This window comes from Otolemur garnettii, unplaced genomic scaffold (genome assembly GCF_000181295.1).
Source record: "Otolemur garnettii isolate 467f Iridium unplaced genomic scaffold, OtoGar3 scaffold00012, whole genome shotgun sequence".
Taxonomy (NCBI): Eukaryota; Metazoa; Chordata; class Mammalia; order Primates; family Galagidae; genus Otolemur; species Otolemur garnettii.
In genome coordinates, this window is record NW_003852407.1 from 7,793,511 (window position 1) to 7,817,465 (window position 23,955).

At 40.0% G+C, this 23,955-nt stretch overlaps 1 protein-coding gene and 1 non-coding gene across 2 annotated transcripts in view; one reads left to right on the forward strand and one right to left on the reverse strand.

The window, feature by feature from the left end:
- Window positions 1-23,955, reverse strand: part of SETBP1 (SET binding protein 1) — a 360,576-nt gene that overhangs the window by 131,967 nt on the left and 204,654 nt on the right.
- LOC111723543 lies at window positions 8,852-8,958 on the forward strand. The gene has a single exon (XR_002772064.1). It is a non-coding gene; the product is annotated as a U6 spliceosomal RNA (small nuclear RNA).

Here is a 23,955-nt window from a genome sequence, read left to right on the forward strand (position 1 = left end):
ATATTTGCAACTTATATATCCGATGAGGGCCTTGTGTGCAGAATTTATAGTAAGTCTTGTGCAATGATAAAAAGGCAAACGCCAAGCAAAAATGAGCAAAAATTGGAATAGACATTTCTTCTCCGAAATTATACATGTGGCCAAAATCACGTGAAAAGATGTTCAATATTATCAGTAATTAGGGCAATACAAATCAAAACTACAGTGAGATGCTATTTCATACCTACTGGAATTGGTTGGATTTCAAAAACTTTTACATGCCTACTAGCATGGTGATAATAAAAAAGACAAGCAGTAGAAAATGTCTGGTGAGAATATGGAGCAATCAGAATCCTTATATATTGCCACCGAGAACTGACAACAGTCCAGCAGCTTTGGAAAACAGTTTGGAAGGTCTTTGAAAAATTAAATATAGAATTACCAGTTGACACAGCAATTCCATGCCTAGGTATGCGCCCAAAAGAAGTGAAAATAAGTTCACACTAAAACTTTTACATAAATGTTCACAGCAGCATCACTCACAATAACCAAACAGTGGCAACAACGGAAATGTCTACCAATAGCTGAATGCACAAACAAAATGTAGTATAACCACATAGTGAAATGTTATATCAGACTGGAGTACGGATACACTTTTGGATAAACCTCAGAAGTATCACGGTAAGTGGAAGAAGACAGACACAAAAGGCCACATGTTGTTTGATTCCATTTATATGAATTGTCCAGAATAGGCAAATCAACAGTAACAGAAAGAGTGTATCCAGGAACTGGAGAGAGGAGGAGATCGGGAATAACTGCTAATGGACACAGGATTTATTTCTAGGGATGATAAAAATATTCTGGAATTAGTGAGAAGCATTGATCGCAGAAATCTGCAAATACACTAAAATCACTAGAATGCATGCTTTAAAAAGATAAATTTTATCAGGTATAGTTAAACCTCATTAAAGCTGTCACTAAACACAAACAAAAGTCAAAGAGGTCACATAATCATGGAACTAACAACCCAAACAGGAAGAAACAGCCTGGTCTAGTCACTTTCTTAAGTTCACTTATATTCCCATTTTCGTTTTCTTCTGTTGTATCTTTATTGCTCCTACCTTGTCGAGTTTTGTCTGGCTTTGTAAACCATTTAATATTACTCTTGTATAGAATAGGGCCAACTATTAGGTAAAAGAAAAGAAAATTAATCTGGCCAAATTTTAGCTCCCAACTAAATTTACTACATAATTAACTTTTTTCCATCTTAAAAGAGAAGGGCACTTCTTTCTGGCCCCTGCCAGTTTCACTCCTGATGCAAGTGACAGAGGCGGGGTAGTTTGTCTCTAATTTTATCTTTGCAGGATATTTTCCCCCTTCAAGTCTCACCTGCTGAGCTAACTACATCAAAATGCAGCAAGAACATGCAGAACAATGAGAGATGGAGTGTGTACTAGTCACCTTAGGAGCTGCTAAGATCACTGTCAGAAGAAGAGGAAGGCTAGCCCCCTAGTTACTTCCTTCAGGCGCTCTCGAGGGTAGCCTGACATGCTCCAGTTCTGGTGTTTCAAGCTCCTCCTCTTAATCATTTCAGTTCCAAGCATCATACTAGCTTTCTAGACTCAGCTGGGAATGCAAAGATTTCTAGCGTTTTCTGGAGTCTTGGTTCTAGAGACCCCATCCACAGAAAGTGTGGCTATCTGTTCAGTAGAAGACAGGACTTTTATCACCCAGCAGCTGCTCTTTCTAGTCAGCAGCCCTGCTGCTGGGCCATGGGAACAGAAAAGGGTGCCCAACAGGTGATCCTGACCATTGACTGTGAGTGAACCTAGAGTGCCGGATGTGTAACTAAAAGATGGTGGAGGTCAAACCTGGAGCCAAAGCTCATGGTAACCCTGAAAAATAGTGGCAAAGAAGCAAGGGGCTGGGAAGAGTTTTCTGAGGGCACCTTCCAATGACAAGGAAACAACTCCCCTAATAGTTCTCCCGGTCATTAATTTTTGTATGACCCCTATGGATGTTAGGTAAGATGCTGGAGCCTGTTGTGCCACACCTGTGAAAAGTTTCATCTGGCATGAAGAGGCCTTGAATCAGCAGTGGAAGGGACCTTTGCTTAGAGGATACCAGGTACAGTGAATGCTGTGGCTTTGTTACAACATCCCCGTTTGTGTCACAGCTACAGCATTCCTGGCATGTTCTGCCAGTTCTCCAATGCTTTTGGTATCAGAGACCTTTTACTTGTCAGAAAACTCTGTTAGGATCCAGTGATTAATTAATTCCATCCATATAAGTTACCGAGTATCTAAGTTGGTTTAGCCATAGTGTTATGGTTCAGTGATAACATGTACTTATTTCATAGCCTTCTAAATGCTACAGGCATCTGTAACCCTCTAGAATTAGCCAGCTTCATCTTGTGAAAGATTTTTAGCAATCACTGACATGTTCCTACATGTTACTTGTCCAGGACAAACATCTCTGATTCTAGTCACCCTGTCTTCCTGAAAACACTTCTTGGACTCCTGTCATCTTGGTAAAACTACGGTCTCTTTCATTGGGGACTTTTATACTTTTATTTATGGGGCCTACATTTTCTATTGATCGTTTTAATTTTGAAGTCACCTAAAACTTTGTCTCAGAAGCTTGGTAGCTCTCTATGAAAAATCCCTTTCTTTCTTGAGCATGCTGCTAGATTCTGTTTCTCAGACTCTTTTTAGCTAGATGTGGTCACCAGAGTGAGTCTAGACAATGGCACGTGAACAGAAGAGATATTTGTCCTTTTTCAACCAAGTCCCAAGTATTTGGAGGAATGGATGTCTCTGTTAAGCCCTTATTTACATGTTTTGTCAACATGATGCAAGAAGGTAAGACCCTAGCAGACGGCAGAGTCACGAGATGGAAGGAGCCTGGGTCCTGAATCACAGTGTGGAGAAGCATTGCTCATTGGCCAGAAACATTAGGTCCTAAACTATGACATGTTTGTGAAGTCAGTATTGCCTCCCACAACTAATATGATGATGAAGTTTTTTGAAGGTCAGTTGCTGTAAATTCAGATCCACTTCAACATGTGCTTATGCAATTATCTAGTTTCAATATAACCACAGGGTATGGCATTGCTAAGTCTGTGAAAATGGGTTTAAGTTTTGGGAGGTTTCTTTCTGTCTTTTTCAGTAATGCCAACCTCATTTATAATCAATTCAACATCTTTGACCATGAGACAAACATCACAATGAGGACATTTAAATCAACAGCATTATACCTGTAAGTACAGGAGAATTCAAGGCAAAAAGAACAGAAACTACACATGCTCCCAACACAAAAAGGAATATACACAGACCCACAGGCACAGATATCTTTGCATGTGTGCTGTGTTTTGTTTGTGTTTCAGAAGCTACAAATCTTATGCAGAAACAGAATAGGTAGTCACAGAGGGGTTGTTCATTTCACTCTTATCTTTGAAAAAGAGTTAGTGTCATTGATTTTGTAGCATGGATCCACATTAAACCTAATCTCTAAAGTAATTCCATTTCCTGTTTGTAAAATTCAATTCTGTTTAATTCATTCATTTATTCATCCATCCACCCATTCATTAGCAAACACGTATGAATAGGCTGCCGTATACTCAGTACTTCAGCAGGTTTTATGTAACATAATAAGAATGAGAAGATAGGGTTCCTGGTCCAAACAACCTTTAACTTAATGTGGAGATAAGCTGTATCTAAGAAAAAAAAATAAATGAAATGTCAAACCTTAAATAACAAGGTCAGACTACCAAATGAACAGTCCAGATAATGAAGTGTCAAAGAGTTCCCAGGAAGGAGATTGACAAATCAAATTAACTAGTATGGTATTTATTGAGCACCTACCATAAAGCTGCTCTCATAATTATTTAATTTCCACAAGCATCTATTCTCTGCCTTGCTGGGGATGAAGAAGACTGCAAGAGGCTTACTGAAGGGGAGAGACCCAGTGACAGGTATTATGATGTTAATGACAGTGGTGTTTGCCCTAACTGCTTTATCAAGTCTTTGAGGGCAAGGACATCTCCTTACATTTCTTCAGTCCTTTCTCCTCTCATCATCTGAGTCATCCCCATAAAGTCCCTTTGGACTCCCTGTAGATTGGTTTACTATTAACTTCCTCACAGTGTGGCTGGGCATTGTTCAAATGGAAAGCGTTTTTACTCAGGTGGTTGGTAAGTGAAAGGGATCTAAGCTGTCAATAGTATCAGGTAGTGATCTATTTCTATATCTTTTCCCTGTCATTTCAGGGCAACTGGGGGAAGATAAAATACTCTGGACTTCTTGGGTAGGCTGCAGGTGTGTATCTATCAGAAGGCACTACTGTCCAGTGTAGGAGCGAAAGAGTCCTCATTCCCCCATTTTTCATGTGGGAGAAAATTGGTAAAGGGAGGTGTATTTAGTGTGAGCAAATGCTTAGCTGGTATATAATCACTGTTTATTTTTTGTGTGTGACAATAATGATGTATCATATATGAGTAAGCTCTAGACATTAAGAAATACCAGGTAGATACAATCAATAGTCATGCTACCTTGCAACCTACTCTTCAAAGGGATCAGCAAATGTGATAAATTTGGCAAGTGTCAGTAATATTTGAATTACTTAGGTAGAGGTTATACAAATGTGCTTTGTATTACTCTCTTAATTTTTATGCATTTTGAACATTTTCATAGCAAAAAGTTGGTTAGAAAATGCCAATCTATAGTGGGGCACTGGAAGGGTTGGTTGAATGAGCCCCACTCACACCTGTCTGCACTTTCTCTTTCATCAGTTGATCTCTGAAATCCTACCATCAAGAGCCTCAACCGAGTTAGCGTAAGAGTTTTATTCATATTAAAATGTACACACATCAAATAATATTGGTAATTAGACTACATTATGCACAAATAAATATGTAAATACAGTTGCTGGTTACAATTGATAGGAGGGAAAAACATGAGAAGACGCTATAAATCATAATAGGGATTATAAAGAAAGGTACACATGGTGGTTGGGAGCACAGCCCCAGAGCAGTGCTGCTCAAAGAGCACCCTGAAGTGATGAGGACACTGCAATCTGTATGGTCTACTAAGGCAGCCACTAGCTCCATCTAACTATTGGGTACTTGCAACCTGGCTAGTGTGACTAAAGAAGTGAATTCTCAATTTTATTTAACTTTAATTGATTCAATCTTATGGTAGCTGCATGTGGCTAGTGGCCACCACATTGAATCAAGTGCCTTTACAGAGACATGAACCTGGACAGACAGAATGAACAGTTCCTACAAGTGAGTTGGTAACTGGGAATTCCCACTTCCTAAGGAAGTGAAAAGATGTGATAAAATATATAGTTGAGGGGGAAGAAATTAAAGAGGGAATGTGGTAGTTCTTAATGGTTTAAGAACACTAAATGAGCAAACATCAGTAGGAATGCTTGCCCCTGTGTAATATTTACAACTGGTCAAGTCACAACTGTTGCACAAAAGATCTGCTGGGTATCAGTTTTTCCCCACATAGTTCATAAGTGCAACATACTTATTACTGAGTATATAATGTGTAGGAGGGGAGTGCATCAACTCACCAAGATATCACCAGGCCCACTGAGCAGGTGAGATGCTGTAGGCAGAGGTTTATGCCACTCCTCCCTTCGCCTCCTTGACCTCCTATCCCACCCACAGCTTTAGCCAAGAGTAAGGAGATGCCTCCCACATGGCCACGGGCTTAAGTGCTGCCCCTCAGTGGCCTGAAGTCATTTGCATGCAGGCAATTAGGATTCTAAGACTACAAGGAAATAAAGGAAAGGACAAACTTAAGAAGAACCAGGAAAAGACTGAATTCATTACATAGGTCTGGGAGGCTTTCAAACATAGTCTCAAAAGCCTGTCTCCTGATGACTTTATTTTTCTTTCCATTTTTCAATGTCATTGACTCTGCCTAAACATAAGACAAGAAAGTGTGATCTCATCCCAGATCTCATCCCAAGAACACAGAATAGACCGTGGGACAGGCCACTGCAAAGACAGAGATTAATCCTCGTGCTGAGCACAGTAAGGTGGGAATGAGAGACTCAACCAAAGAGCGGGGTGGCAATTCCCCACAAGAAACAGAACAAAACTAAATTAGCATTATTAGCTCAAGTGAGGAAGCTGAATCTTCTCGGAGTGTCAAATAGTTTTTGTTCTGTTTTTATATATTAAAGCCTCATGGGCACTTTATTGTTTTTGTGGAGTTAAGTGGATTCACATGTTAAATTTAAAATGTGGGGGGCAGACAGGGGGATTTTGTTTGTTTCTGGTATTATTTGGCAGAATATAAAAGGCCCTGGACTCAGAATTGGAAGGCTTGGGTTCAAACCCACACCCTTCTTGGTACCGGCCAAGTGCCCTTGGGCAATCACTTAAATATCCATCCCATCTCCTTCATTAGCGGTTGCGGCATCCCTTCTCAAACAGAACTGAGAATTAAGTTTTAATGCCTTTACCCAGTGGTTTTCCAACTTGAGTGTGCTAAGAATCACCTTGAGGGTTGGTGAAAATAGAGCACGGGGACCAATCCCCAGAGTAGGCCTGGAGTGGAGACTGAGAATTTACATTTCTAACAAGTTCCCAGGTAACGCTGATGCTGCTGATCTGAAGACCACACTCTGAAAACTAGTGCCTTATGGAATAACTTGTGTGTTGTAAAGGAATTTTCTTCCTCTGCATCCAGAATAGTGCTAGCTGCATATCACCCTTGGGAGAATGGAGAAAACCAGTCACCCAGATCATTTCTTTTAAGACTATTTTCATATGGAACCCAGGAGGGTCCTAAGACTCAACAGAGAGAAAAAGTGTGAGGTCCATTCACAGCCACAAAGTAGAATCAAGATATGCAAGCCTTTGTAATGATCAACTATCAATTGATAGAGTTTTTCTACCTTTGCTCTTTCCTTTACAGCTTGACATCCTTGGATTTCTTGGCTTTAGGAACAGTGTTTTTTGCACTTGAGCCATGCATCAGAATCACCTGCAGGGTGTGTTCAACACAAATTGCTAGGCTTCTGCCCCAGAGTCTCTGATACAGCGGGTCTGGTGAAAAACCTAAGAACCTTCATCTCTAACAGGTGCTAGTGATGCTGTTGTCCTAGGACCACAATTAGAAAATACTCTTGCGCATCCCCAGAGTCACCATAAATAGAGAAAATAAAAATTGTAGCAAAGTGTATACCTTTATTAACAAAATAATTTATTACAAAATTTTACAACTAATATTTTGTAAATAAAGGTAGATTTAGCTAAAATTTCTCATTTTCTTTGTGTATGGAGACTTTTGGGAACACCCTGAATTTGTCCATTCTTCCCAGCTTTCTTTTTTTTTTCCTTGAGACAGAGTGTCACTTTGTCATCCTGAGTAGAGTGTCATGGCATCATAGCTCACGGCAACCTCAAAATCTTGGGCTGAAGCAATTCTCTTGTCTCAGCCTCCTGAGTAGCTGGGACTATAGGTGCCCAATACAACACCCAGCTATATTTTAGAGATGGGTCTCGCTCTTGTTCAGGCTGGTCTCGAACTCCTGAGCTCAAACAATCCACCTGCCTTGGCCTCTCAGAGTGCTAGGATTACAGGCATGAGCCACCAAGCCTGGCCTGTTCCATCTTTCTTTTTCTTCAGCTTTCCAAGCCTGTAGTCTAGGGGTTAGCAAACTGTAGTCACCCGTTTATAAAGTGTTATTACAATATATATGCATCCATTCATTTATGTATTACTGATGGTTGCTTTCAAATTACAATGGCAGACCAACAGAGACCATGGGGCTGCAAAGCCTCAACATTTACTGTGTGGCCCTTTAGAGAGAAAGCCGGCTAACTTCAACTGTAGTCTTCCTTATTCTCCTTAAACATAGCATTTATTAAGCATCTTCAATTTTAAAAAAAGTGCTTAAAGTGTATTCTTGCATTTTACCACATTTGCATTTATCACAATTAAAAATGGATTCTGGGTCCCTTCTGGCTCAGGAGTAAAGTAATTTTCCAGGGGCACATAGAACCTGAGTCAGGGCCAGCTACATAGCTTCAGAGGCCAAGGCATAATAAAATTGTCAGTCCTCTTGTTCAAACATTAAGAATTTCAGATGGCGAGAACAAAGAGCTAAACCAAGTGTGAGGTCTTCCAAGTGCAGGCCCTTCATGACTGCACAAGTGGAATGTCCACTCAACTGACCCTGACCTGAGAGAAGTGCCCAGTCCTGACATGCCTGGCTCCAATGGTTGGAGCTCTCTGCTCCATGGCTGACCATACATCACGGCCAACAGGTATTTTCATGGGGAACTACTGGAGCTTTCTATTGGAGGTGGAATCTCTTTTCTTGAAAAACCATCCCAATTCTATTTCTACTTCCTAGACCCTGACTTCCCTAAACTATGAGTTGTATAATATCCTTGGAGAAGGAATATCTATATTTCAAAAAAATCTTGGTATCCACCCAAAAGCTTGGAAGCCACTAAAAAAGGCGACTGTTTATTTATATAAAAATCTCCTCCCTTTGTCCCAGAGAGGATTTAAAATAGCTTTTCAATAAATCACTTCCTGATTTGTGGATATCAATAAAGGCGAAAGTACAGAAAGTGATGGCAGGGATTACGGTTATAAGTCTACAAAAGAAAAAAAAAAGAGCAATAAAGACATTATATCTTATTTTTCTACCATTCAAATATTCATGAACCACCCCATACTAGACCCAAGAGTCTCTTGATAGCAAACCTAGGGTTGTTTCCCAAACTCACAACAGATAGTATTTCCGCTTGGCCACTTCCTCCCTCGGTTTTGAGGTGTAAGTGACAGCAGTTCAAAAACACGTGCAAAACTAAGCCAGGGATCATTTCAAAAAATGCAGCATCGTGCTTGCTTCGGCAGCACGTATACTAAAATTGGAACGATACAGAGAAGATTAGCATGGTCCCTGCACAAGGATGACACACAAATTCATGAAGCGTTCCATATTTTTAAATTTGAAAAAAAATGCAGCATCTCATGTTATTTGATCACTATATTCTCTGAGCATTTAATCCTCTCAAATATTTTGCAATCTCTTCTTTTAATTACTGAGAAAACACATTGGAGTGATGTGGGTGCTTGGGAGCATCCCCTCCTGTTTCCTTCTTTCTGTTTAATCAAGAATTTGAATCACCTTTCAGCTTCCTAATCCTATAATCCTAAAAGGAATTTACTCTGGTCTAAACTGTGCTTGGCAAGACTCCGTACAGTAGAACCTGGAGTCCTTTCACAAAGACTGAGAGGGGGAGAAAAAAAAAATCCTAGAGGCAGACTTACTGGCTTCCTTCCAAAAACTCAGGAAATTGGGGCCCTTGAGAGAATCTTCTTGTAGCTGGTATTCTGAAGATACAGACCTGGATGCCCTGCATCAGATTTACCTGCACAGCTTAATAAAATTCTAACTTTCTGAGGGAGTCCCATTCTAGCCATACAAAATTACAAATTGAAGACAGGGAATGTATCTAGCTGTCTGTCTATCTCTCTATTTATTTATTTATATTTAAATCATTCCAAGTGATTCTCATTTGTACCAAAAATAAAGAAGCACGTGGCTAGCCATTCATCCCCTCATCCTACATTCCTTGTATGACCGAATTACTTGTGGGAAGTTCACTAGTGGTAGTGTGGTAACTGAGTTTAAAGATCACGAGTTATAAACATACAGGAACAAGTAGTGATATGGCTAAAAATGCCCTTGATCAATAAATATCATTGCAGTGGGACCCAGAAAGAATGTGGAGGAACACCAAAATGGGCATCTCTGTCCTCCTAGCCATGCTGGGTAACAGGATAAGTGCCCTGAGTGAGCAGCTCATCTGAGTTGGAGTGAGGCTGTTCACTCCTCAGAAATCTGGGTACTATCACTATAACGACCAAACCCACAACTTTTCTATGACAGCCTGTATTTCCAATATTCTGATGTACTGTGTCCATATAACACTCTCATATATTGGACATCTCACCCCCAGAAGTGCACTAAAATCGTTTCACACAGGCTACGGATCTGAATGTATGGTTCAGAGAATGTAGTCACCATAAACCAACAGAATACTGATTGCCCCTCCCCCATTATTAGTAGGAGAGATGTGTCCCTTCTTCTAGAAAGAAGGCTTTGCTTTGCCCCCTGTGCAGCTGTTCCTGTTCATATGCTGCCGCTTACACGTCTGCTCGCTCTTTCCTATTTACCCATTTTCTGAGAGCAGAAACAGTCTTTCCTAGTTTTCTCTCCTCTCCCAGACACACCTGCAGTGTTTCTCACACAACTCAATTAATGCTCGAAGCTGGTAAGAGATGATGGCCTCGGCTTGATTCGAGGAACTCATCAGCAAAATGAGCTGATGTGTCCCACACCACATGCTGGGAGGAATACGAATTTGTAACACACCTTCTCATCAGCCCTGGGTCGCTAAATAGGGCAGACTTTTTTTTTTTCTCAGAGCTCCATATGTTCAACTCACATGGATCAATAGAAGCACCATATTGTCTTCACAAAAGCTTTAGATCCTCACCCTTTTGAATATACAGAAGGCCCAGACTGTTTTTTCTCAAACACAGGGATGCCCTGAAGCTTCAGCTGCCAGTGTGGGACAGGGAGGGAGCCCACGGTAAGTTACGTGGCCATAGACTGAGGGACATACCTCAACAACTTGGGTTTTAAATAGCCCCCCAAAGGACCCTGTTAGCCCTTAAAAGAAACAGCTCCAAGCTCAAACACAATCTTAACCTCTAAAATGCTTTTATGAAAATAAGGCAGAAAATCCAAAGTTAGGAGTGCACAGCTGCCCAACCAGAAGCAAAGCAAAGTCCCAACAGAAACAAGGCAACATGCTCTGGGCGACAGCTGGGTAAACATTTCTGATAAAGGCTCACAGTTTTGATAGAACTGTGTGAGTTCTATCACACTGCAGTACAGTCGGGTGGATTGATAGCTGCTTAAATATCTGTAACCAAAGAGTACGAAGAAGCAGGACATCGACAAACTGCAACAGATGATGAGAAACACAAATAGGGATGGTGATGAAAACAGAATGATATATCTGGAGGAAAAGGAGCATAGTCAGCCCGGAGAATCAGAACTTGGATGTAGGCTCAGGAATAACGGTTCTTTTCAAATACACAAATATGTTCTACTCTACATACAGTTCCAGGGGGCAGGAATAGTCTAATGGATGAAGGTAACTGGGAGACAGATTTCAGGGCAAAAACAGAAAATGTTTTCTGAAAATCAGAACTGTTCAGACATGGAGGAGCTGCAGGAAATTTTAGAAGAGACAGAATGTCCTTTTGTCCGAGAGTCCTTTATGAGGTGGAAAAACAGAACAGCAGACCTCCAGGATACCTTCCAGCTCCTATTCAAAGACTGTGTGGGAAATAGTCCTTGTCTTTCAATCCTACCATCCTCAGCCCACCTGTCAGGAGTGGACAATGAAGTGAAATCAGTAATGCTGAGAGGATCAGATTTTAAGGTACCCATGAAGTCCTCCTGTGTGTAGGTTCCTTCCCAGAACTTCCACAGAAGTAGTGATGCTCCTATCAGACAGTTCCTGTAGGGAGGGTGGGGTGACCAGGTAGGGATGGGGAACAGATTTTTACTCTGACGTTTTACTAACAATTACACCAAATCCCCTTAAAGAAGGTCATTGGATTTGTCTCTCAAAATTTAATAAATAGCTTGTAATGCACACAAAGTGTTTTTCCTCTTTGATGGAAAGAATAAAGCTAAATATTTTAGTTTTTCTAAAGAGAAATCACTTGCTAAACCCAACATTGTTTAGCACCCTAAAATTCTTAGTTGCTTGTCCAGTTGGAAGAAAGGAAGAGTAATTTATGAAGTGAATACATCCTAACACCATTGCCACCTTCCCACTGGGAGGCAGCATGGGGTTATGGAAAGAGCACTTGTCTATGAGTCCAACTTCCTACTCCAACAACTTGCTATGGCACCTTGGGCAGCTATTTCACTTCCTCTGTCAAAGGTCACTGCCCACTGCCATGTTGTAACTCAGCCACAACCAATAAAGAAAATGGAAAACCATTTGAGTACCCAATTATATCTGAGAATCCACACTCAGAAAGGGAGAATAGATTAAAAATTCATGCTACTCTGTTGGTCTTAATTTTTCAAAATTCTCAATACTTGAGTAAAGACTTCTATTCACAGCATTTGATAACTCATAGTTTTCAGTTATGTTTTTACTAGTGAGTTGTACCTAAATGGTCTGTTTCAATGGCTGAAAGATATTTAGATTTTCTTGGTGGTCCTTTGTTGATTCCTTGAGAATTGTATGCAATATTTGCTTCATTTTTATACATAATTTAATGGGATAAAATGGGAAGATGCATTTTCTAAGTGTCTTAAACGATTCTGGAAATTACCATGGACAGTTACTATTTTTCAGACTACATATAATATTCAGATACACACGTAGTATCACTGCAGACATTAACTGATACGAACAAATTCTATATGCCCACAATTAATCAACGTAATTTTTTTCTCTTAATCTGACAAGTTTTTGCACCAAAGTGGGCTTTCAGGCATGCAAATTAAACTTCACAACAATCCAACAAACACGATATCACTACCACAATTAAGAACACTGCTACATGGAAGAGTGAAAAAAAGTAAGATCAGCAGGATTATAAGTCAAGGCATTCCCTGTCTCCTAGGGAGGCAAACTGCAAGTTTCCTTTGGGAAGAATATGTAAAACAAATTTGTATTTACAATTGCTTCCAACAGCACTGGCTAAATTGAAGTCATTTCCCAAGCTTCACAAAGAAAAAGCAAGTACCATCTCTTGCATTCTCTGGCTAGTTATGGCAAACAGCTTAGAGAGAGGGGAAGTGACTTACTGGAGGTGATGAGTTAGGAATCCATGAGGCTGTTGAATGGAAACTCAATTGAAATTGGAACAGCTTTTTATTTCTTGTTTCAGCCCTCAATCATCTCTTTTCATCTAAGGTTCTTTGCTTAAACTTTCTGCTTAGTTGAAAGTAGTGTTCTTACTGGCTGCAGATGAAGAACAGAGATCTGAAACTATTTAAGCGTGCCCTACAATGCCTGTTTAACCTTAGTGTAAAGAAGTGGATGGAGTCTGATATACCATACACGGCAGCAACTCTCCAACTGTTTTGACCACATGAGACAGTAAGCATTACATTTTTCATCATGATTCTGTGCACACATACCAATGTGTATTTGTGTGTGCAATTCACACATGTTAAAATAAGAGTTTAAGAAACAAAATTTGTACTTACTATGTATGATGCATTTTGATATTTCCCTCTCTCCCTCCCTCCCTATTTCTCTCTCCTTTTTTCTTCCTTTCTTTTGCTAGTATTAATCCACTAGATTAAATTCATAATCTGCTAAGGGGTCATGAATCCTAGTTTGTGAAAACACAAGACAAAACATCTTATAAGAAAGTTTAAAAGTGAAAGACTTGTTGACTTCAGGGTGAGGAAGAAAACTGATTATGCAGCCAAGAGACTAAGGGTCTATTCTTGTTGACCATTAGAAAGCAGGGTGAAGGCTCTCTGTGTTTGCATCTTACCTCTCCCTATTACAAGTCGTGTGGATTTAAGCAGGATTTAAATCTTCCCATCCTTCTGTTTCTACATCTTCAAGTGGAACATTCATAAAACCTACCCCAAGGCTTATCAGCAGCATCTAATGAGTTAATATAAAAATATCTCTTAGAACAGTGTTAATGCCTGGCCTTTAGTCAGTGCTCAGTAAATGTTGTCCAATATTCTTCTAAACTGAGGTTACAGCATCTGTTACAACTCCCTAAACTTTTCACTTAGGTTGCTTGCTTGTTTATAAGGAGATGAGAATTAATTGCATGGGGAGAAATGAGTCAAAGTTGTTCTGGGGAAAGGACTGGTGATGTCATTTGACCACAGCTCTTTTTGAGTAAGCAATGTTTCCTAAAATAGTTATCATAATCCTAGATGGCAGAGGTTGAAGCAGAAAATTCCAGTGGACACTGTGAACAATCACACTTGTGCTGATCAGGGCATTTTTTAGCACAGTGTGTCAAATTCTGAGAACCTTACTTAGGTCATGGAGATACCAGAAGAGTCTATTATAGGGAAAGGTCAACAGAACTGGGAGGGGATGAAGACCATTATCAATAAAGGGCTGGCTGATAAAAAGAGATAAGAAGATTAAGGGAAGTCAATATAACTGCTTTTAAATGGCTAAAAAATTACCGTGTCAATGAGGAAGAAAAATTGTTGTGTAGGAGTTATGATAGAATCAGTAGATAGAAGCTTTTATGAAATAGATTTGAACACTATATAGAGAATTAACTTCTAAACAATAATAACTGTCCAGCCACAAAATAAGTCGCCTCATCCAACAGGAAGCTCTCCATCCCTGGAAACGCTTAAGCAGAGATAAGATGACCAAATAGGTGTGCCTCATTTAATTCTTGAACTGGTAGCAAAATCAAACCTGATAGAACCTCTTTCAGAGATAAAATTCTATACAATAGCACATGTAAATGGGCTTTAAAAGACCTAAAACCATAAACATATCCAAAGTGACATTATTTCAAAGCTGTCTGCACCACCTGGCAAGTCTGTCTAAGACCTCAACAAGATGTTTTATTTCCCACACTTAATTCCTCTTTGAGATCAGTCTCAAAGTTCTCCTGAGCCTGATGAAGGCAAAACCTGCGTAGCCATAGACCTCTCTAGAAACAGAAGAGTTAGGATTGGTACAATGGAACTTCTCACCTGCAGTGGAAAGCCAGTAGAGTTTTATTTTTGTTTTGCTTTCTTTTAACACTTTAATAGCAAAGCCACAATGTGGAGATAATTTGGGTTCTGTGTAAACTTTCAACTCCCCCTCTCATGCCTAAAACTGTCAAAATGTTTGAATGGGAAAGAATTATTCAGGATTCATTTTGAGACATTTAAGCTTAATTTCCGCTGTTTTCTTCTCACACGAGAGCAATTCGCTCCCCTCGGGTTGGAGTCTGGGTTTCTCATCTTGTAGGTGGGTTTGATTAATATGTCTGTCGATCATGTGCAAACTCCTTGGAGAAAATAAAAAGCAATGTTCGAACATTCAAAAATAATGTCTTTTCCAGTTCCTATCTCAAGATACCTGTGACAAAAATCTCTCTGAAAGGCATGGGACCAAAAAAGAAAATAATGCCTCCTTTATACAAACACTGAGCTCACCTGGCATTTCTGAAGTAGGACTCCGAATTGGTCAGATAAAAAGGGAAGGGAATGATGGAGGCCTAAGCAATAGTATAGGGCGTCTGAAAAATATTTACAAGCAACTGGGATTGTGCAAGCCTCGAACACATCATTCCTTTCTTCTTCTTCTTCTTTTTTTTTTTTTTTTGAATAGGACATTTGCAGCCTGCATTAACTACATGATTATAGTAACCTTGGCTCACTCTGGTGGAAAAGACCTACCCAAGATGACTTTAGAAGCTGTGTCTGGAGCAAAGACTCTATTATATGACTTTCACTCAAGCTGACGTTGGGTTACAATGAGGTCTAGTCTACCCCACCCCTGTGCTGTGGTCATGATGGAGAAAAGAATGACAAATAGAAAAAAAGAGAATTAAGAGGAAAAAGAACAACAGTAATAACATGCACGACAGGAACTAATACAATAAAAATGACATGTAGGGTAGGCTTACTTGATTTAATGGCTTTCTTTGACCCCAATATTAATGTCTATTTCAGCTATGGAAATAAACCAGGGGACCAGGGAACATATTGGAATATAAGAAGTCTACCATGATGCCTGGCCCAGGTCATATAATACATTTTTGTTATAAGTTCTCTTCTCCCCAGATCACTCTCCCTCCACCATCAAAATCCTCTTCCATCTTCAAGACCCAACTCATTTTCCTCTCCCTCTGCACATTTCTTGATGTGGCAGGCCTTTGGGTATTCCCTGTGGTGCAGTGATTTTTCAACCAGCGTCCATGAGAGGCTCTTAGGTGTGCTTTGAAAAATTTTAAAGATCGTTAAATAAATTATTTTCAAAGAAGTTCAAAGCACAGTAAGTATATTCTTTTATTACTCTTTTTTTTTTGATCAACGTAATTTAAGTGTGCCATGGAAATTTAACTATAGGTTCAAGTGTGCTGTGGGATAAAAAAAGGTTAAAAAAACACTGCCCTAGAGTATACACTTGTGTTTACATCTGTAAAGAAAATGCATCAGAACTGAATGTTTTTACCTAAGGAATAAATCTAAGGCAAGAAAACAAATCAATCAGGATTCCATTCAACTGAAGGTCTATTTTTTTCCTTGAATATACTAAGACACTACAGTGTCTTACAAAGCATAGGCACTTAATAACATTTGCTGCCTGGATATGTGGTAAAACATAGACCAAACATAGATGATCAAATTCTCTGTGTGTTCACAGTGCTTTTGTTTCATTTTGTGTTGGTATCCTCTTCCCTTATTGTCTGGTGTTTTACCCTATGTGTTTGCCCAAGAACCCTAGGCTTGGAATAGGAAGATCCTTGTATATTTCATGCCAGTTTGATCACTTACTAACCCTTGAGCTTGGGCAAATCATTTAATCTCTCAATCTTTACTTCCTTAGAGTTAAAACTTGGATGACAGTAATTGCCCAGACTGGGTCACAAGTTTGATGTGAGAAAAAAATGCAATACTCATCAGGAAATTACTTTTTAAGCAACAAAGCGCCGTCAAGTGTAAGATTACGTGGTTAAGTTATACTCCCCAGGTCATCCTCTCACTCCTTTTCTCTGACAGCTGCAGGCTGAGGCAACCTTGGGAGATCCCCTAACTTAAAGAATTAGAGACAAATAGGCATGTTTTTCCAATAATAGCTTTTGATGATATAGCCATAGGACCTATACAAACATCACTCCACCTTTGTCCTCTAAGAAAATTCCTGTAGAAAAAGACTTCCCTATCTGTTAAAGTTTTCTCAATGGGTGGAGAGAACAGAACCATCTCTCAGATGGAAACATACTCAGGATGCAGAAGAATTTAGCATTGTATAGAAATAATAACCCTTTGTATTTTTTAAAAAGTATCCTCCTCCTGCTTTTTATATGAAGGTTTACCACTAGTGAAGTAAGAACACATAAAAACCTCCAAATTCTTGAGGATAGAGGGAGTCTGGAGAGATTTTGGTCTAAAAGTTCAAAGTTTCACTTAGGAGGAATAAGTCTAGGAAATCTATTGTACTACATGGTGATTACAGATAATAACATGGTATTGTGTACTAGAAAATCGAAAATAAATGTTCTCATCACAAAAAAATAACCGTGTGAGCTCATGGATATGTTAGTTAGTTTGCTTTAGCCTTTCCACTATATATAATATATAAAAAACCATGTTACTATAAATATGTACAATTTTATTGTCAATTAAAAGAAAAAAGAAAGATGTTAACTGCATTTTTTTTATAAAAAGAAAACACTCTATCAAATGTTGGGGAAAATCATGCTTCCCATAAAAAGGGAAAATATTTTCAGGAAAACAGGGATTCCCAAAGACCTTCCATTGTTCAGTTATTTGCAAAAGCTGTGCACAGGGGCTTCTAATCATAGATGGTAGTTAATTATCAACATCTAAATTTGCCTGTCCTTTCTATGTGCGTATAGACATATAGCTACGAGATCTGTTCCTGGTTAATTGTACATCAATAGGCCTCATCTCAATGGTTTAATTCAGTAATCTGTTAATATTTCTGCAGCACATGCAACAGATGTGGACAACAAAATAGGTATTGACCCTTTGAGGTGCAGAGTCAGTGAGCTCATGCCCGGCAGACACCATCACTACCCCCTTAACGATGTTCTGAAGTCTCAAGAGCAGAGGGGAACTTGCTCAGTCGGAGATGGCATTAATACTGTGACTCCAGTGTATACTCCACACATGATTAGGGTCAGCCTGAAATCCTCAGGGAATCAGAAAGGTTCCAAGTTAACTGATCAAAGTCTTCTGATTATTTTTTGTTTGTAGAACAGGCTTGATTAGAGATGATAAATAAGGCTCTGATGGTAGGTCTCAAACTTTTAGAGAAAGAGTAGACATTTTCACACAAAGATAAATAATTTCTTCTTTTGATTCTTCTCCCAGTTGGGCAAGAAAAATGGAATGTTTTCAAAGCCATGAAGGCCTATTGTTGTCCCTGGAGATTAATGAAGGAATCAGGGAAATTCTAAAAGCATCAGCAAAATTATTTATCTGTTTTGAAATGCTGAAAGGAAAAAAGGTGGGACAGTTATGACTTTCTATTAATAATAAGAGGGGGAAAAACATGTTTGCTGGGAAAAATATTCAACTTTCAAGTCAATTAAGGCCAAGAGTAAATGAAATACACTTGTTGTTTTCTTTCAGGATAAGTATGAGAGAGAAGTTTCCACTCACTGGTGAGTATCAGAGATGTCATTACTGCCCAACACTATACACCTTACACATTTCAAACCAAAGTCAGGACTCCTCTCTCATCTTCAAGGAGAAAGTCTTAAAATTAAAATAGCTAACTTGACTCCAAAGAAAGACCGGTTGTCAAGTTTTTCCACACTCTCTTTCCTTGTACCTTTCTCTTGGACCTCTAATTTACTATCAATCAGTTTCTGTGCTCCAATCCCCAGGCCCTTCAGGGGCATCAACATTATTAATCTTCAGTGGCCATGTCAATGACAGTCACTGCTCATATGAGTCCACACAAAGACAAACACAATAGATGGGCATTAGGCCTTAGCAGACGAGGTAAGTCTGGGGAAATGAACAGGGTGACTGTCACAGTTTTAATAAAAGCACAAAGCTCTCTTATCTGCTTTATAACTTTTTACTTTGCACCAAATGGGAAGCCCATTCCTTTTGGCATCAAGCCGATTCATAAGACTTGAGGAAAGGTAAAGCTTTAGCTAAGGAATAGAGCAAACAATATCAGCTTCGAAATGCTACTTCTCGGCATTCTGTAAAAAAGGCTCCTCTAAGGACTGATCTGAACAGAACTTCGAAGTGTGCTTTCGGGGTGGCCTGTGTGTGGCGCTGGACTAGCTGCTAAGAATGCACCTTCAACAAGCAGAGCTAACTGACTCACAGGGGATAAAGTTCTTGGTTTGAGTTTAATAGCCCTGTTCCTCATCAATTCAAATGTATGTCTTTAGGTCACTTTATACAATTTGACCCCCTGGAAAGCTGGTGTAGAAACGGATCACCCTCCTGGCAGAGAGCAGGACCAGCACCCTAGAATAATCTCCCTGCATGGGCATCTTGGGATGATTTTTGTCAGGGGTATGGATTGGTTGCCCTGTAATGTGTAAGTTTCTTATTTGAGCCCAGGAAAAGCTCTCTGTTGCTTCAGACCTTCTCTAGTGTGGCTGTAGTGTCCGGCAGCCCTATACCCCTTCTTCCTCCACTGAGCCCTTGCTTTTTGGAACCTGCCTTCCTGGTATTTGCTTGGATAAGCCCTGGACATTCAGGACTCAGCTAGCCACCGTTCACTGTACTTCCTACCTTTGCCTTCCTCTGTTGTCAGTGGTCTGAGAATTTTACCCACTCTCCAGTACTCCCCCTAGAATAACTGGTGCTTGCTAGTCTTTGCTCCTATGTTCTTATCCTGAAGATCTGCTATGGCTCTTCACCTCAGTCTTTGCTCACTCCAGGCTATTTTTCTCAGCCCTAGCTGAGAACAGGGAAAAGCCATCTCTTCTGTCATCTCATTATCAGAGCTGCTCTCTCGGCTCCAAGGCTAGGAGTCTCTAGTCCCATTAAGAGGGGAATTTCCAGGGAATTTTGTTCATTCTTTGAATAGCCAGAGAGAGCTGTAAACACCCGATTGGCCGCAACAATGTGCCTACCTGGAGACTGGGGACACCTCCAGCTGAAAACAGCAGCCCTGTAGATGGAGGAGGCGTCATTTCTGGGTGTGAATGAATCATGGCCTCCAAAGGAGTGGTGCTCAGCTCTCTCCAGTCAGCAAACACTTCCTAAAGGCCCACAAGGGGCCAGGCATGGCATGGGGGATAGATGTTAAATAAAAATCCTTCTTTTATTGGTCACCTATTTTGTATCAGGCACTTTACACTGATCATCCCCAATCCTTCCAATAATACTCAAAAGGAGTTAAAGTCCTCAGTTGACAAATGAGAAAACAGAAACAATTTTCTCAAGGTCATATACCTGCTAAGAGGATGAACAAAATTTTACACCTAATTCTATCTGACCTGTAAGTCCAAGTTCTTCCCAAATACTACATGGTGACATTACTCATTCATTCATGAATTCATTCATTTATTCAGCCAGCAAGTATCAATATTTCTGAGAGACTGCAGCAGACCAAGGTCTCTGTTAATTTCAAGGTGAGAAGACCCTTTGCTAGGAATTAGAAGGTCAATTTAGAGGAGCTCAGTGAAGCTCTGTAGGGGCATTAGAATGCTGTCATCTAAGTGTGGCATTGAGTGCAATATTGGCTTCCTTTTAATGAATAACAACAATAATAAAATGTATAGCCCACTAATATTTCAAAAGGAGAAGTGGTTGCCAACCTAATGAAAATCCCAAAGGTGAGGTTTTTTCCATATATGTAGATAGGTGCTACAGTTTAAAAACAGCTGAGTACACCCAAAAGGTGTCTGTATAGGGCTGAGGGCCACAGATTCTAAATCCCTCTTTTTTATTTTTAATTAAAATCACTTTTAGATATGAATATAAAAAGTACATCATCCAATTAGAAGAAAAAATGCACTCATCAAAAAGGGAAAAAAGGGAAAAAAAGAAGAAAAAAAGAAAGAAAGATGATGACTTTGATCCAAGCAAGCCGAGAAATTTCGTGAACAGAGTGAAGATTTCAGCACTCAATCTCTCAAGCAGTAAGCTATGGAAAAGCTGTATCTGTTTATTTTTATTTTTATTTATATACTTTGATATTTACATATGAAATTTGAGCAGAGTTGAAGAAGCAAGATAATTCTGAATGAAAAATCATCCCTCACGGGCATCTCTAAGGCTTTGGACAAATGAACTCTCTCTTGTCCTCAGCTTACCCTCTGGTGGCCTCCATGGTTCTTAGGAACTTTCGGTTATACTCTTTACAGCCTCTGGAGGTTCCATCTCTCCAGGAATGAAATGGAGTGGAAAGGGACAAAATACTAGAGGCTGGAAGTCAGCCCAGGCATCATCCAAGCACGTATCTCCTTCACGCTTGCTACATAAAGGAACTGAGACACTCAGCAGCAGGGATCAGGAGCCACAGGCTTGCTGCCTTTCTGCATGCTCCTGGACTCTTATTAATTTTATAGTCTGGGACTTGGTTATCATTGCTTTTTAACATTCCGTATATATGAGATTTCTGTCCCACTCAAACCATCTGACTATATATTGGATCCAAAGTATCCAACAAAACAGGTGTGTAGCGTAGTTAGCTCACCAATAACTTGTGAAAATGGATTGCTAGCACAGTCTGCAGCACTCTGGCAGAGTTCACCAACAACTTGTGAAAGTGGGTTACTGTTCTTTTTCTGAGACAGAATCTCACTCTCTGGACCTGGCTAGAGTCCCATGGTGTCACCCTAGCTCACAGCAACCTCAAACTCCTGGATTCAAGGGATGCCTCTGCCTCAGCCTCCCAAGGAGCTGGGACTATAGGCACCTGCCACAATGCCCCACTAGTTTTTCTATTTTTTGGTTGAGATGGGGGTCTCACTCTTGCTCAGACTGGTTTCAAACTCCTAAACTCAAACAATCCACCTGCTTCAACCTTCCAGAGTGCTATGATTACAGGAATGTGCCACCACACCTAGCTGAAAATGGACGGCTTCTAACACTAATTTTAAGACTCAACTCAAATAACAAAGATGCAAAATAATAGCATAATTGAATTGACTGCTGGAAGGCAAGCCACGTCATTTTTCTTGTCAAACGGGCACATGTGAAGCTTCAGAACTTAGCCTGAGAGCACGTTTTTCTCAGTCTATGTTTGGTCCAGGGCTCGTACCCACAAAACCTCCTCTGCTGAAACCTGTTTCACCCGCACTCAGCTCACCAGTGATCTTGATACCAGTTGCAGAAAGTTCACTTTCTGAGGTCTAAGGTCACAACCATTTGGCAATTTTTAGCTCCTTGGTTCCCCCAGATGCATGGAAGGCCGTCCCATGTGGATTGGCCTTTTGATCCTATCAGGTTCAGTTCAGGGGATCAATTTCAATATTCATGTGTTACCCAAAGGTGAGAATCAGAACATGTTGAAATAGAAAATCCTTAGCGACTATGGTATAGTGCTGCTTCCAATATGTTCTGAAAAATATTACCTCTACAACATGTTAACAGGTGTACTGACAAAAAGAGGATTCTATGGACCGGCAAGTTCCTTTCTTGGGGTTTATGTGCTCATTTATATATGAAGAGATCTGAGAACATTGATAATATTTAATATTGTTGTTGTTTTTAACTCAGCCTTTGCCAAACTTATTTGAGTATGGGATCTATCAAAAAACATTCATAAAATTCCAGGGAATAGGATTTGGAAAAAGCTGACTAAGGCCATTTGACATTGTACAGCTCAGGAAACTGAGACCCAAAGTTACATAGGGAATTTCCTAGAGTTGGCCAAATAATGACAACTCCAAGTCTGGAAACCATTCCAATATCATCAGACTCTAACATGGTGAGTTTCGTTTGGCTTTAGCTCAAAGTGACAAAGTCCCATTTACGCGTATATTTCCAGAGGCTGTACTGCAAAAGTGTTACTAGTGGTCGTTCCTGGATAGAATTTTCAGGTGATATTCAATTCTTTCATTTTAATTTTCCAAATCTTCTACAATAAATATATGTTGCCATGGGAATCAGAAATATATGATGAGAGATAAATATTTTAAATTTCTAGTAATATACCTAGGCACTGAGAGGAATCGCTCAAAGACCCAGTTACCCAGGCCATTTATTTGTAGATAAATGCCAGCAGAGTCTGGTGAAATAAGCTGGAAGTTTTATCAAACAAGTGCATCTTCATCGATAGGTTTTCCATGCGTCATCTTTTGGCAACACGAACACTATTTCCCTGATGGCGGACTTGTGAATGACTCAGAGTTGCTGGGACTCTAATTACACATTTCTAATGACCTTCTTCTGGCTTCTGAATCCAAAGTGAGTTTAAAATGGTTCTGGGCCCAGAACTGGGAGTGGAGAGACCACAACCCCAATGGGCTCCCAATGCCCCCTTTGGAAGAACCTGCTGGGGCTGTTTTCACCTACCAACAACGGCACTGATTTGGAAAGGGTGGCCAAGAAAGAGGAGACACGAGGGTTACAAAGACTAGGGGAAATGGCAAGCTAGAGAGGCCTTAAAATTATGTTTATTAAGAAAGTACTCCATTCTAGGTAAAGTGCTCGGTCTCTTACAAGTGTACTTAATTTCCCTGTCACCGGATGAGGTGAGTATTGTCCCTTCTGCTGCCTGCATGAGAAAACTGATGTACGAACAGGTTATCCAACTTGAATGTGGTCACAGAGGTAGCCAGTGTTGAAGCTGGGGTTCAGCCTCAGGTCTCACTGACCCTGACCCTCCACTGCCTTCCCCTCAGATGCCACTAAGAGATTGGGTGCTACTGGGCACATGGGAGTGTGCTCATTCTGTTGCTGCAAAATTCTTCCTAAATAAACTAAAAATCCATCTCTTTCAACCAACTCCCACTGGTTCCAGTTTTTTTCTTTGGGGAGCAATTAGTTTACCAGACATTCCAGCTCTCTATACATAAAAGAGAAGTGTATATAAATACCATCAGCATATAACAGGGGGTATTGTATTGTCTTGTGCCTGAACGAAAGGGCAAAGACCTTGGTTTTAAACCCAGTTCTGTCACTTCACTACTTAACAGCTGAGGATTTTGAGAAGAAAAATCCCTGAATTTGCCTCAGTGTCTACTTTTCCTTCTGTAAAATGGAGTTAATTATCCTTGCCAATTTCCCATTTCTGGT